We start from the raw sequence: 16342 nt of genomic DNA, 5'->3' as shown, positions 1-16342 counted from the left end.
AAATATGTACAAAAGAAGGCATGAAACATCATTCATTAGCCATATGGCATTTCATAAGGTAGTAAAAAAAATCTCTCAACTAGAAAGACAGTAGTCATAATCAGGTGTATAGACATAAAATATTTCTCATCATTTCATTAGACATTTCAGTAAATATCATAAATTAAGAGCTCCACAGTGTTATCATATGTTTTCAAGTTTGAGCATGTCGTATTTAGGATGCTTTCTACAAAGAAATGTCAATAGCGAGGATAATGGCATCCTTTTTTCTCCACCTGTGCCTCTGAAAGGCACACACTAATGGCTTTTTTCCAGGCGACTGTCGTGCAGCTGCCCACGTAATGCGTCGTGCCCACAACGCATTACATGAAGGTCACTTAACTTTCTTACTGAAATATTTACAACACCAGTTTGCACTACAGTGGCAGTCTCATATAAAAAAAATTCACAGTTTGAGAATTTGCGTTACAAATGTGTAGAAACAAAATCCTATTGATATAACAGTGTCCAAAAACTTTTCGTCAGCACTGTATTACATTCACGCATTTACATACATTTCATAACTCTTAAAGTACGAATCTTGGTTTCCAACAACCTTTTTCACAAACCAGTGTCCCTAACCACTTCTCATTACTCCTTACCTTATTACACATATACATATTCGTCGACACTTCTTCAATATTTCATCATAACAGATACATAGCATAATGAAATAACTCATATAGCATTAGCTTATTAATCATAAACATACCTCAACAGCATAATACACATCGTCGTTGTAATAATAACATCATAACACCTCAGTGAAATCTCAAAATCGTCGTAGCTTTCTGCAATAATTTCAAAACCTAAAGAAAATGCTCTGCTCATTTCAATAGTGTCATCTACCTTAAATGTACTTTAAAAATCATGATCTCATATCAAATATGTCATTCAAAGCTCTCATAATATCACAATGGGTCCGAAAAAATATGAACAGTTCACAAAGTACAGACAAAATACAATTTTGCAAGTGTGAAGTAATCCAACTCTGTAATTGCATAAACATGTGTCACTGATGTAGTAAAAAAGTTTGTCTCTCTCAGTTAAATGATCAGATAGCTGTGTAATTATGTGTTAGAGAAATATGGTACCGATGTGTAAAGTTGTGTAAGCAAATACCATATTAGCTATGGCTCCTTGTGCTTGCCAAACACATGATACACAAAGTAAGCATGTACCCCCGTAAGGATTAATGTAATTATACCCTCAGGTGTTACAGATTACAGCAATGGAATGAAATGTATCACGGAAAACCTTTGTATCATTGTACTTTAAATATCTTCAAAAATAAATGTTTTAAGTACAAAATTAATCACTCAAATACGTGTACTGTAGCACTAAACTGTGCGTCTTGTTGTAAGATAATCTCTGTGGAAGTGTCGTAGTTATCGTCCTCCGAAAGCTAAGTTCTGTAGAAGTCAATGTACTTACCTCATTATAAACAAAAGTGAAATGCTTTGCGTATAGATATCTTAGTTATTACACTTATTGCCGTGATGAAGAAAGTACTGTGCTGTAATGTATTGTTGTGCTACTTAAAAGGCTGTCTCATTGTAGGTATACCACTAAAGTTACTACTAAAACATGTTTTACTTTCCAGAATAATACAGAAAAACTGTGCAGATATAAAACAGAAACACTGCAAAAACAACATTGTAAATTGTCACTCATTAGTAGCGTTGTGATAAAATTGTGTAGCTGTCACATAAACTAACCACTGTGTCATCAGTTCACTATAACAATGCATTCGCAATTACTGTTCTAAGTTACCTATGTTCTTGACTGGATAGTTAGTTAGCTTTAAAACATAGTTGCATGTTAACAGTTTGTAAGTGTGACAAAGAATACTAGTAACGTGAAGTGAAAAATTTTATAGCAAAGACTAAGTTAAAAAGCAGATTATCTGTCAATAAACGGTTTTACATGTGAAATGTGGTGTAACCCTTTGCTCTTCCTAGTACGCAGAGTTTCAACTTTAACGCAATTATCATGTGGTATACGTCGGTAAAGAATACTGGAATTTTTCTCAAGGTTAGCGTCTATGTTATTTTTCCCTGAGCCAACGGGCGCACGTGGCTGCCTGCGGTGCGAGTCATTGTCTGTTTCTTTGTTGGCGCCCGTCGTTATTGGGGTTAGGAGACCTAACTTCTACAAATTCACCTTGTCGAGAGTGCCCTGTTCTGTTTGAATCCCGCCAGTTCTGATGGAATTCAGGTCTGTCGTTTTGTCGGTAGTTTACATAGTTTCTTGTTTGTCGGTCATGTGGTGGAGAATTTCTCCCGGAATCGTAACTGCGCGCTGAACTGTTGCGTCTGAAGTTATTCTGTCTCCCTTGATAATAATTGTTTTTGTTCCCATATTGTCTGTTTCTATGGTAATCTCTGTCATATTCATTACTACGGAAATGCGATCTTTCTCTGTAACTATTATTACTCTGCCAGTGGTTGTCATATGGGTGGTATCTGTTTTGGTCACGATTTGCGTTGTTAGAATAGACTTGTCGTGTCCAGTTATTGTTTCTGTAGTCACGGAATTGTTACGGATGTGACCTGTAGTGATTGTTTTCCTGTTTTCGCATCCCGCGACTGTCTGTGTCAATTTCTAATTCTTGTAAGAGTCCCTGAAAAGCTTCAATGTCATCTTTGCAACGTCCTGCCAAAATAATATTTCTTAATTGTTCAGGCAATTTCATTAAGCAAATGCGGATAAGTTCTGAAGGGCTGTATGGGATTGAAAGATAGTGATTCTTATGCAACATGTCTTCAAAATATTTGACAAGACTGGAAAATTCAGATTGTTCAAAGTGTTTCATCATCATGATGCTATGTTTTACTCGGTCTTGTGTAGCTTGAGACCAATATGCTGAGAGGAAGGCTTGGTAAAATTCTCCTTCACTGCGACAATCGTGCATGACCGATTGCATTCTTACAGCTGGTTCATTCTCTAAATAGCCACACATAAATTCTAATCTGTGCTCTAATGACCAGTTGGGAGGAAAACAATGAGAGATTTGATGGAGCCACGCTTGTGGATGAATGTCGTTGCCCGAATTCTTAAATGTTTTAAATTTACCTGTAGTAATGAACAGCTTATAGTCAAAATCATCATGTCGGCGAGTCGCATATCGGTCATTGTTACGTCGTTTCGGCGGTTCCATTTCAAAATTCGGTGCACCTTGCCAATTTGTTTCATAATTTCCGAAATGCGCTGTGTTATTATTTTGTGGCTGTTCCGTATTTCTATGTCCCTCTTCCCGTATTGGGGCGCAAGTGTCCTCTGAAATACGTAATTCTTATATTACCTGTGTCAGCTGATCTTGTACTTCCCGGATTTCTCTTTGGTGTTGCGTATTAATTTGATTCTGATTTTGTTTGAATTTCCTAATTTGTTCGCACTCTTCTGTGTCATTAAAGACTACCGGTTTTGTGTCATTCAGATTATCATCTACCTTCGTAGATAAATTATTTAGCTGATCCGAAAGTTCAACTACTTTCTCTGATAATGAACTAATTTCCTCCATGTGTCTTTCTGAACCAATTTTCAGAGTATCTACTGTGTCCTTTAAGTTTTCTTGAGTTTTTGCAAGTTGCGTAACCGAATCGGTAGATGCAACTGAGTCAATTTTAGCTTGCAAGGTCTCATGATTTTCATGAACAATAGTTTGCAGTTCTTTTATGGCTGCTTCGTGATCCTGTAATGCATTTTCATGACGCGAAAAAATAGGTTGGAAATACTCACAAATTTGTGTTTTTACGTCATTACAGACTTTTTGACATTTCGATTCTATTTTATGTAACTCAGTAGTTAAATCTTCACGTGTTTGTTCAAGCGTGGTGTGAAGATTTTGTTCCATTGCGTCTAACTGTTGCTGTGTTTGTCTCTGGTGTTGTTCCATTGTGTCTAACTTTTGAAGATTTTGTTCCATTGTGTCTAACTTTTGAAGCTTTTGCTGTGTTTGTCCCATTTGTTGTATTAATTGTAATAACAATGCACTGGTGTCTGAAACATGTTCCTCAGTGCTTTTCGGCAGTGAATTTGCACCGGCAACATTCACATTTTGACAAGCAGAAAATGTGTCTTTACTTATTTGAGAAAACGGTGAGGACCCAGAACCTGAATCTACAGTATTTGCGAGATTGTGTCCTGTCATTTCGGATTCCTGAGGCGAGCTATTGCCGACCGATCGATCGATAATGCTTCCCTGTTCACTAATTGTTTCACTGTCTACGCCATTATTTGCCGCCCGCTCCATTTCCCTATGCACAATTACCAAATTACTAGTTCGAACATTAGTTAATTCATTACACGGTGGCGCTAACACACTGCTTTCCTCTTCACTGTCATGTCTCAGTTTACTTTGGAGCCTAGTATTACGTTTTTCACACGCCATTATTGTCACAATATTTCACACGATAACACAGAAATGCACAATTTGAAGAGCAAAATAAGAAAACACATTAACATAGCATTGAAAATAATATCTAGTTAACCGCAAGCGCAGCTGCGAAATACTTGGTGAAAATCTACATGCATCCCACAACTGTTTTACTGTACAAGAATGAAAAACTACAACTGCAAAGGAAATTCTCTCTACAATTACGCGCTAGCAATAAACAAAAGCTACACTAATTACACAAACTACAAGACAAATCAGAAGATTCCAGTGAGGTATCCTCGGCTAAGGGTCGACATATGAAACGTCCCCTTTGAACCATTATACATGACTGTGCTTAAACTGACACACAATATTTTTTAGCGCAACGCAATCTGACTTTCAAAAATCCCTACAAAAGAATGGCCCTGACTAACATTAACCTATACCTTTCACAAATCACTTACCTCACAAAATCTTCGTTACTCGAACTACTGCAATACAGCGAGCGCCACTACTGCCAGCTAAATAAAAGATTCAAACTGCGGAAGGCACTAACTACTGATAGGCATAGTTAGCAAATGAAAGATTTTAATAGAGAACAAACAATGTATTTACCTCAATAGTGTTCAAAAGTCATAATGTATATAGCAGTTCATGACATCCAGTCTTACAAATTTCACCGCCATTTCTTTCCCCACATCCACCACTGCTGGCGACTCACCTCCAACTGCGCAACGCTACGCGCTGTTCACTTCCAGCTGCCCAACACTACAATGGCAGACAATGCAAACTAGCCACAGACTGCACACAGCACAGCCAGTGATTTTCATACAGAGCGCTACGTGGCGTTACCAATAAGAAAACCTAAACAGCCTATTTACAACATCCATGCCCGAGGCAGGTTTCGAACCTGCGACCGTAGCAGTCCCGCCGTTCCGGAGTGCAGCGCCTATAACCGCACGGCCACCGCGGCCGGCAAAATCATATCTGTATGAGACCAGTAAAGTCTCTGAAATTATGTCATTTCATTTGTTATGTTTCTGTGGTTCATTAAGAATTGTGGAATCTAAGGAATTTATGGGTTGGTTTGCGTCATGTTCTATTGTGAAGTTCATTTTATTACTGACTGAGCTAAATAACGCAAGAAGTTCACCAAATTCGTCCATTGTATCGTCAGAAGGGTGAAATGTGTTATCCTCATATCTACTGTTATAAAACTATTTTTTTAGCACGTTTATATTTTTCCCTTCAAAAATTTATTCCATAAGGGATGCATGAATGTCAGACAGAAGGTATGACACGCTGTTACCTAGAGAGAAGCCTTCTTTTTGTCCGTAGATCGTATCATTAAATGAGAAACAGATAAGTGATAGTAGGCACATACTACTTCAAGTAAATAGACCAACTCCGAAATCACCAGCAAGGTTAGTTTTTTATGTTTATTCCGTGAGGAAGATGTTTAATTCACATATGTAATGAGAAACACAAATGAATTAACAACAACATAAAAATCCCCAGAGCAGCTGTATTTACCTCATTTGACATTGTTAACCTGTTCAAAAACGTACCTCTCAAAGAAAAAAAGCTTTTAGACACAAAAAGCTAACCTTGTTGGAGATTTCGAAACAGGTCGATTTATTTGGACTAGTACTGCGCCATAACTGTTTCTCATTTAATGGTAAGATCTACCAAGAGGAAGAAGGCGTACCTATGGGTACCTATGTCAAACCTCCTGCCTGACATATTCATCAACCACTAACAAAATATATTTTTGAAGGGAAAAATAAACTTGCTGAAAGAGTAGTGTATAGGGTATCTGTGCCCGAAAGAACATATCCGAACGAACAGATACCATCTTCATACATACACTCCTGGAAATTGAAATAAGAACACCGTGAATTCATTGTCCCAGGAAGGGGAAACTTTATTGACACATTCCTGGGGTCAGATACATCACATGATCACACTGACAGAACCACAGGCACCTAGACACAGGCAACAGAGCATGCACAATGTCGGCACTAATACAGTGTATATCCACCTTTCGCAGCAATGCAGGCTGCTATTCTCCCATGGAGACGATCGTAGAGATGCTGGATGTAGTCCTGTGGAACGGCTTGCCGTGCCATTTCCACCTGGCGCCTCAGTTGGACCAGCGTTCGTGCTGGACGTGCAGACCGCGTGAGACGACGCTTCATCCAGTCCCAAACATGCTCAATGGGGGACAGATCCGGAGATCTTGCTGGCCAGGCTAGTTGACTTACACCTTCTAGAGCACGTTGGGTGGCACGGGATACATGCGGACGTGCATTGTCCTGTTGGAACAGCAAGTTCCCTTGCCGGTCTAGGAATGGTAGAACGATGGGTTCGATGACGGTTTGGATGTACCGTGCACTATTCAGTGTCCCCTCGACGATCACCAGTGGTGTACGGCCAGTGTAGGAAATCGCTCCCCACACCATGATGCCGGGTGTTGGCCCTGCGTGCCTCGGTCGTATGCAGTCCTGATTGTGGCGCTCACCTGCACGGCGCCAAACACGCATACGACCATCATTGGCACCAAGGCAGAAGCGACTCTCATCGCTGAAGACGACACGCCTCTATTCGTCCCTCCATTCACGCCTGTCGCGACACCACTGGAGGCGGGTTGCACGATGTTGGGGCGTGAGCGGAAGACGGCCTAACGGTGTGCAGGACCGTAACCCAGCTTCATGGAGACGGTTGCGAATGGTCCTCGCCGATACCCCAGGAGCAACAGTGTCCCTAATTTGCTGGGAAGTGGCGGTGCGGTCCCCTACGGCACTGCATAGGATCCTACGGTCTTGGCGTGCATCCGTGCGTCGCTGCGGTCCGGTCCCAGGTCGACGGGCACGTGCACCTTCCGCCGACCACTGGCGACAACATCGATGTACTGTGGAGACCTCACGCCCCACGTGTTGAGCAATTCGGCGGTACGTCCACCCGGCCTCCCGCGTGCCCACTATACGCCCTCGCTCAAAGTCCGTCAACTGCACATACGGTTCACGTCCACGCTGTCGCGGCATGCTACCAGTGTTAAAGACTGCGATGGAGCTCCGTATGCCACGGCAAACTGGCTGACACTGACGGCGGCGGTGCACAAATGCTGCGCAGCTAGCGCCATTCGACGGCCAACACCGCGGTCCCTGGTGTGTCCGCTGTGCCGTGCGTGTGATCATTGCTTGTACAGCCCTCTCGCAGTGTCCGGAGCAAGTATGGTGGGTCTGACACACCGGTGTCAATGTGTTCTTTTTTCCATTTCCAGGAGTGTATATAGTTAAGGCTCACCGGCCATTTGACCATCTTCTTCTGTGAGGATGCACAAACTGTACCTGAACTCTTACTGGAACCGGCGGTAAAGCCACGAATAATGAGTATGATGGGCAGGATCACTATGAATGTAGTGCGGAACAATAATTTGCGAATGCAGAGATAAGTCCCTGCAGTCGCACTATCCTCTGTGTCCTCGGTGGCTCAGATGGATAGAACGTCTGCCATGTAATCAGGAGATCCTGGTTTCTACTTGACTTATATCAACGCATGTATGCAGCTAAGGGTATTCATTTCATTGTAATAGTAGTTTATTACAGGAGAACTGTGGATGACACACTACTTACATTTGATAGCACACTAGATGAACTTGATGAATTTCTTGCACTGTTCAAAATGGCTCAAATGGCTCTGAGCACTATGGGACTTAACATCTATGGTCAACAGTCCCCTAGAACTAAGAACTACTTAAACCTAACTAACATAAGGACATCACACAACACCCAGTCATCACGAGGCAGAGAAAATCCCTGACCCCGCCGGGAATCGAACCCGGGAACCCGGGCGTGGGAAGCGAAAACGCTACCGCACGACCACGAGCTGCGGACTGCACTGTTCGCTTCACTCAATAACAATATATAGTTCACAACAGAATATTAACTCTTTGATCCCCAGCGGTTTCTGCCTCAAACCACCACTGCATTTTTTGTGAAGTACCAGTGCCTTTTATGTTGAACTAAGGTACTTCTGTAAATCTAGTGTAATGCAGCAGTCACTTAGAGTGTTAGAAGGAGCAGTTGGCTGGAGTGTTTGCTACGTGATTGTAGGAGATTTGTGTCTGCAAATTTTGTTACGTAATTTGCTTGACGTGTGGTTTATGAATAGTGGTCATATTTAGCAGGTCAATGATAGTGAAAGTATCTAAAGTTACTAAAATGTAAATTTGAGTTTGTACTACAGCTTTCACGAATAGTTTAGACAGGAAACCACTTTCGACAAAACAAATACTGTTTCATTATATAGTATGTCATTTGAATATAATAATATAGTCACAACTTACATATTAAAACAGTATTTATTTATTTTGTTTACTTTGCCTGACCAGATTAAGGTCTTAAGGCCCTTTCTTGCACTAGGCCAGGAATAACACATATACGTGACCACATACACAGAAACAATAATAGCAACAATATGTGGCATTAATAATAATAATAGTAATAATAATAATAATGAAAAGCTTTACGAATAACAAGAATATTGATTAGTTCAACCTTTCAGAGCCTCGTTTAGTATTATTATAAACAGAAGGGGCGATGAAAGAAGGGATTGAAAACTAACAGTGACAAAAGCTCTTACGAAAGAACAGTCTTTCAATAGAGTTTCAGTAGAGGTTTGCGTGACAAGAGGGATAAAAAAGTGGAGGGGGAACGGATGTTTCAAAGAATGACTATGGACAAGTATATGGGAAAGATAGCTATTGCGACAGAGGGTGAACCATTAGATATCTTTTTTTTTTTTTAACTTGCTTGGGCCAGCTGTGGACTACGGCATTTTTGTTTTTGCTCTGCTGCTGTCGTTTGCCAGTTCTGATACCCTTAGTGAAGTTTTGTGGCTGCTTCCTTGTTAATACATTTTCCTGTTAATACATTTTCCTCTGTCTTTCATTTCTCGAACCATTTACTGGTCTTATTGTGGTAAACTTCTGTAAGGATCTTAGGAATGGTCTGTTTACAGCCGCTAAATGGTAGTCACCCCTGTTAGTTAGTATGTCTTGCCTAATATGAAGTTCTGCAAGGTCTTTCACCATTTGCTTCATCCATAGGGATCCAGTTGCTTTAATCCTGTTGGTTACTTCTAAGATCTTAGAGGATAACCTATGGGGTCTATTGTTCACAGGCGGCCATACAAAGCTAGTTGTCTTCTCCTGATAGCATCGGTAAGGTTTCCTTGGTGTTGGTAGACTTAACGATTAGCTTTGTACCATCGTCTTTCATCTAATTGGGTCCTTGATCCAATTCTCTTTCTTAGGAATTTCATTTCTTTAGTTCGAAGTGTCTTATTGGCCAGGGATAGCCACCCTGCTGCACAGAAGACTGACGATCTGGCTACTGTGTTATAGTATCTTAGTTTGATAATTCTCGATACATGTTTAGAGGCGTACATTTTCTGTAAGATTAGTATCTATGTAGTTTGATTTACGTTTGTTTGGGAGCTACCATTTCTCTGAGATCAGCTGAGATCCATTATCCAAGGTACTTTACGGTTTTGGTTCCCTTGATGCTTGGCAGCGCTGGCTCCTATCGCTCTAAGGGAGTCTTTAATATTGGTAACACTTTTGGTCTTTCCGATGTTGATCAACAGACCTGTTTCCTCTGCTATTAAATGCAGCGCTTGGAGCTGCAAAGCAGCCTCTTGAATGTCATTTTTCACTAAGGTCAGATTATCAGCAAAACTCAAGCATGGGATTCTTGGGTTGTCTGGTTTGTTCCCCATTAACTCGGTATTTGCTGGTAGAGATCTGGTCCATTCCCTGACGATTTTTTCTAGGGCCCAGTTAAGCAGTATATGCGAAATACGGTCCCCACGCCTCACTCCTGTATTGATCGGGTAACTTTCTTAGAGTTATTCTGTAAATTTCATACTGAATTGGGTTTCTTACAGGATGGCCTAAACCAACCTAGTGAATTCTTTCAAGAATCCTAGTTCTGTTAGTATTCCAAAGAGAATGGATCTATCCATGGATCCTATGCTAATGGAAGTGTATGAAGGCAGCTGAAGACTGTCTGGCTCGTTTCTTGCTGTATTGAAGAATGGTCTTGAGGTTTTGTATTCGTTCAATACAGGAATTGAATACTCTGAAACCTGCTTGGTATTCCCATAACTCAGCGATTCGTCTCGCTTCATTTTGTGGCTATCATATGAACGCCAGTAGTCAGCAGACGACCTACTGAAAGGCCACAGGAACCATCGATCTTAGAGCCTCGCACCTCACTAACTGTTGAAGCGATACTGAATGCTTTGTGGTAAGAACGCCTTAGCCTTCATGACAATGCTATCAAATAGCATACTCCAGTGGGATAAAGCAAAACCCCCATACTGTAGTTTACACCAGTATCGTCTTGAAGAATATACGGATCCTTAAATGGTCTGCCCATTCCCCTGATTTGTCACCCCGCGATAGGAATCCGTCTATTTTCATATCAGCCCACAGCCAACTCTTTACATGAAATGACGCAGCATGTGTCAAGCATAGTTTTAAGTTGCTTAAGGTGACTTTTAGAAGCTGTTGCTTCCATGCTACAACGAAAACAAGAGTTTACTCGTGCCGATGGGCTCACATCCCATACTACTGTTAATGATGGATGTCTGGTTCCCTCTACAGGAAAGTTAAAGGGGCCTTTGGAGAAAAGAGAAGCAGCTGTATGAATATCAGGAGCACGCATAGAAAACCGGTCCTAAGCAAAGAAGGGAATGTTGAAAATGGTTCAAATGGCTCTAAGCACTATGGAACTTAACATCTGAGGTCATCAGTCCCCTAGAACTTAGAACTACTTAAACCTAACTAACCTAAGGACATCACACACATCCATGCCCGAGGCAGGATTCGAACCTGCGACCGTAGCAGCTGCGTGGCTCCAGACTGAATAGCCTAGATCCGCTCGGTCACAGCGACCGACTGAATGTTGAAAGGTGGAAGTAGTATATAGAAGATCTACACACGGGAGATGTACCTGAGGGTAGGATTATAGAAGTGGAAGACGACGTAGATGAAGATGACGGGAATGGTAAACCTTCGTTTATAGCATCTGTAGGCTTAGAGAAAGTTTTGACAATGCTGATTGGAATACACGCTCTGAAATTCTGGAGACAGCAAGGGTAAAATAGAGAAAGCAAAAGGCTATTTATGACTTATACAGAAACAGACGGTAGTTATAAGCGTCGAGGGGCATGAAAGGAAAGCAGTGGTTGAGAAGGGAGTGATGTTACTGAACAAGCAGCAAACGAAACAAAAGAAAAATTGGGAGTAGGAGTTAAATTTGAGGTAGATATAAAGCTTTCAGGTTTGCCGATGGCAATATAATTCTGACAGAGACAGTGTCTTGAAAGGAGGATGTAATATGAATATCAACAAAAGCGAAACAAGGATAATGGAGTGTAATCGAATTAATTCAGGTGATGCTGAGAGCAATGCTCGATTGTAAAAAAATAATTTCCGGTATTGTGACCTTCCGGGTTCTTTTCTCTTTCTTTTCTTTTTTTTTTAATGTAGACTTCTTAAAATGTTGTTGCAACGCTTTCTTTTCGTCAGGGGTACTGGCACGACGTACTGTCACAAATGAAATACTGACTGAGGGAATTAAATTAGGAAATGAGACACATAAAGTAGTAAATGAGTTTTGCTATTTGGGCAACAAAATAACTGATGACGACCGAAGAAGGAAGGATATAAAATGTAGATTCGCAATGCCAAGAAAAGCGTTTTTGAAGAAGAGAATTTTGGTAACACCGAATATAGAATTGAGTGTCAGGAAGTCTTTCCGGGAAGTATATGTATGGAGTGTAGCCATGAAAACAGTTTAGATAGAATAGAGAGAATGGAAGCTTTCGTAATGTTGAGTTGCAGAAGAATGCTGAAGATTAGATGGGTGTATCACTTAACTAATGAGGATGTGAACAGAACTGGGGAGAGAAGAAATTTGTTCCACAACCTGAAGGGATGGTTTGGTAGCACACATTCTGCGACATCAGGGGATCATCAAGTTAGTACTGGAAGGAAGTATAGGGGCTAAAAATCGTAGAGGGAGGCCAAAAGATGAATACAATAAGCCTATTCAGAAGGATGTGAGTTGCAATAGTTATTCGGGGATGAAGAGGCTTGCACGAGATAGATTAGCATGGAGAACTGCATCTTCGGACTGAAGACAACAACAACGTCTGTTCAGAATAAGATGAAAGTTTAATCATTTAATACCTGTTATGCAATGAACGTTTAAACCAAACGGCACTCGTAATTGCATAACGTAAGTGTCGTAATTCAAATTGTGTTCTTATTTCAGAATACACTGTTATTACTGACCTATGTATGTTTTATTTTGTATCTTTAGCCATTATAAGATTGTTGTGTGACTTGGCATGGCAAAAGGTTCCGTACCTTTAAGCACAAAGTCTTCCAGCTCGATCCACCGACGTCTGCGGGTGCTGTTTCTCCACGATTTCCGATAGAGAGAAGAAACACGGTTAAAACCACATGAACAAAAAAAAAAAAAAAAAAAAAAAAAAAAAAAAAAAAAAAAAAAAAAAAGGCCATGCTCAAGCGCCGAGAGTTTGTATGAAATTTTTTGATTATCGTTACTATCATTCGTTGTATTGTCTCTATCCAGGAACGAATGAGCCAAAAAAATTAATTAAAAACGTCTCTAGAGACCTGAGATAAGAGTATATAGCGAACTGATGCTCCAAGGTGTAACAATTTAATTTCCGTGCCGGCCGCGGTGGTCTAGCGGTTCTAGGCGCTCAGTCCGGAACTGCGCGACTGCTACGGTCGCAGGTTCGAATCCTGCATCGGGCATGGATGTGCGTGATGTCCTTAGGTTAGTTAGGTTTAAGTAGTTCTAAGCTCTAGGGGACTGATGACCAAAGATGTTAAGTCCCATAGTGCTCAGAGCCATTTGAACCATTTTAATTTCCATCGTATACGTAAGCGTAAAACATTTTCTCTAATTGACTACCTAATAAGTCCACAATTGATATGTTGGCAACGGGTGTGAACGTGTGCAGTAAATGTGAATTTTACGTCAGCGGCTGGGTGAGTTTATTGTTCAAATGGTTCAAATGGCTCTGAGAACTATGGGACTCAACTGCTGAGGTCATCAGTCCCCTAGAACTTAGAACTAGTTAAACCTAACTAACCTAAGGATATCACAAACATCCATGCCCGAGGCAGGATTCGAACCTGCGACCGTAGCGGTCTTGCGGTTCCAGACTGCAGCGCCTTTAACCGCACGGCCACTTCGGCCGGCAGTTTACTGCGAAGTCTGTATTTTCAATTTAAAGGATTGCCCAACTAGATTCCTTTCGTAAATCTCTTCAGAAGCTAAACTTTCTCTCTTCGCCCTTTCCTGAGTATTTCATGAAAGACGATCCCTCTGTAGACGCGAGAGGCCGTAACGTCACAACTGAAGAGTGGTCGAAATAGTCACAGCTCCTCCGAAACAACTGGATGGACCATCTGCAGCGTGTAACGCGACTCGTATTTCGCTCCGTCCCCTACAGGGGAAATGCTTGCTAGCTGTTTGGACAGGTGGAACTGGCACGACGTGGAGAAGACCGCGCAGAGGAGCGCGGCGTGCGTGTAATGGCGCGACGCGCGTGGCCCGCTGGCCTGGCCGTCGCTCGGGTCCATCCGTTTAGCCGCGCGCCCGGCCGGCCCGGGATAATCCCGCGCTAATGGTATCTGTAGCCCGCCACGCCCATTACCTCAGCCCACCCCATTCCTGGACCGTTCCCGTCCCACTACACACGCCGCGTGGACGAGCGCTTTCATTCAGCGCATTCCTTACCCGTTAAATCCCCGCACAACAGGCTGCACCTCTTTGCACGGTAATTACCTGCGTTTCTCGAATTCCGGCCGAAAATGCAGTGTTAATTACAAAGCGGGCCCACTCACTTGACACCGCTACCGCTGCCCGCCACGTGCGGATGGGGCCCTCGGCCTGCGCGTCAAAAAACAGCCTCTTCCACTGCCCATTTACGAGGGGCGTTCGATGAGCAATGCAACATTTTTTTTTTTTTTGCCAATAATGGTTGCAATAATGTGGAATTTGTTTTGGGACATGGTCGAATAGTCCTGCTTCAGCCGCTATAGTTTTATGAATTGCTGTTAGGTGGAGCCGCTATAAAGAGCCTTCAAAAGGTACACTACTGGCCGTTAAAATTGCTACACCACGAAGATGACGAGCTACGCGAAATTTAACCAGCAGGATGAAGATGCTGTGATATGCAAATGATTAGCTTTTCAGAGCACTCACACAAGGTTGGCGCCGGTGGTGACACCTACAACGTGCTGACATGAGGAAAGTTTCCAACCGATTGCTCGTACACAAACAGCAGTTGACCGGCGTTGCCTGGTGATGACAGGCATCTTATCCGCATGGCTGTAACGGATCGAGCAGCTACGTCTCGATCCCTGAATCAACAGATGGGGACGTTTGCAAGACAACAACCATCTGCACGAACAGTTCGACGACGTTTGCAGCAGCACGGACTATCAGCTCGGAGACCATGGCTGCAGTTACCCTTGACGCTGCATCACAGACAGGAGCGCCTGCGATGGTGTACTCAACGACGAACCTGGCTGCACGAATGACAAAACATCATTTTTTCGGATGAATCCAGGTTCTGTTTACAGCATGATGGTGATCGCATCCGTGTTTGGCGACATCGCTTTGAATGCACATTGCAAGCGTAGATTCGTCATCGCCATACTGACGTATCACCCGGCGTGATGGTATGGGGTGCCATTGGTTACACGTCTCGGTCACCTCTTGTTCGCATTGACGGCACTTTGAACAGTGGACGTTACATTTCAGATGTGTTACGACCCGTGGCCTTTCATTCGATCCCTGCGAAACCCTACATTTCAGCAGGATAATTCACGACCGCATGTTGCAGGTCCTGTACGGGCCTTTCTGGATACAGAAAATGTTCGACTGCTGTCCTGGCCAGCACATTCTCCAGATCTCTCACCAACTGAAATCGTCTGGTCAATGGTGGCCGAGCAACTGGCTCGTCACAATACGCCAGTCACTACTCTTGATGAACTGTGGTATCGTGTTGAAGCTGCATGGGAAGCTGTACCTGTACACGCCATCCAAACTCTGTTTGACTCAATGCCCAGGCGTATCAAGGCCGTTATTACGGCCAGAGGTGGTTGTTCTGGGTACTGATTTCTCAGGATATATGGACCCAAACTGCGTGAAAATGTAATCATATGTCAGTTCTAGTAAAATATATTTGTCCAATGAATACCCGTTTATCATCTGCATTTCCTCTTGGTATAGCAATTTTAATGGCCAGTAGTGTATGTGTAATGGAGTGACGTTTTAAGCAGAGAACTGTCGTTGAGTTTCTTTTGGGGGAAACCAGACGGTCGCAGATATTTATGGGCGCTTGCAGAATGTCTGCAGGGACGTAGCAGTTAACAAAAGCACGGAAGGCCGTTGGAAGAGGCGTCTGTCATCAACGCAACAAGGTCGCGCAAACCTGTGCAATCTCCCGCGTGTTGGTCGGCCGCACACAGCTGTGACTCCTGCGAAGGTGGAACGTGCGGACACTCTCATTCGAGGTGATCGACGGATGACAAACACCTCGCTGCACAACTGGACGTCTCTGTTGGTAGTGCTGACACACTCGTCATCAGTTGGGGTACTCAAAGGTGTGTGCCGGCTGGATTCCTCGCCGCCTGACAGTAAACTATAAAGAGAAACGAGCACCACCTTTCTGGAATTGCTCGCGCGTCACAAGGCTGATCGTGACAATCTTTTATCGAATATCGTGACAGGCGGTCAAACATGGGTTCATCACTTCGAACCAGAAACGAAGTGGGAATCCATGGAGTAGTGTCACACCACCTCTCCT

This window comes from Schistocerca piceifrons, chromosome 1, assembly GCF_021461385.2.
Source record: "Schistocerca piceifrons isolate TAMUIC-IGC-003096 chromosome 1, iqSchPice1.1, whole genome shotgun sequence".
In the NCBI taxonomy this organism is placed as follows: Eukaryota; Metazoa; Arthropoda; class Insecta; order Orthoptera; family Acrididae; genus Schistocerca; species Schistocerca piceifrons.
Note: the sequence above shows the minus strand (reverse complement) of the source record.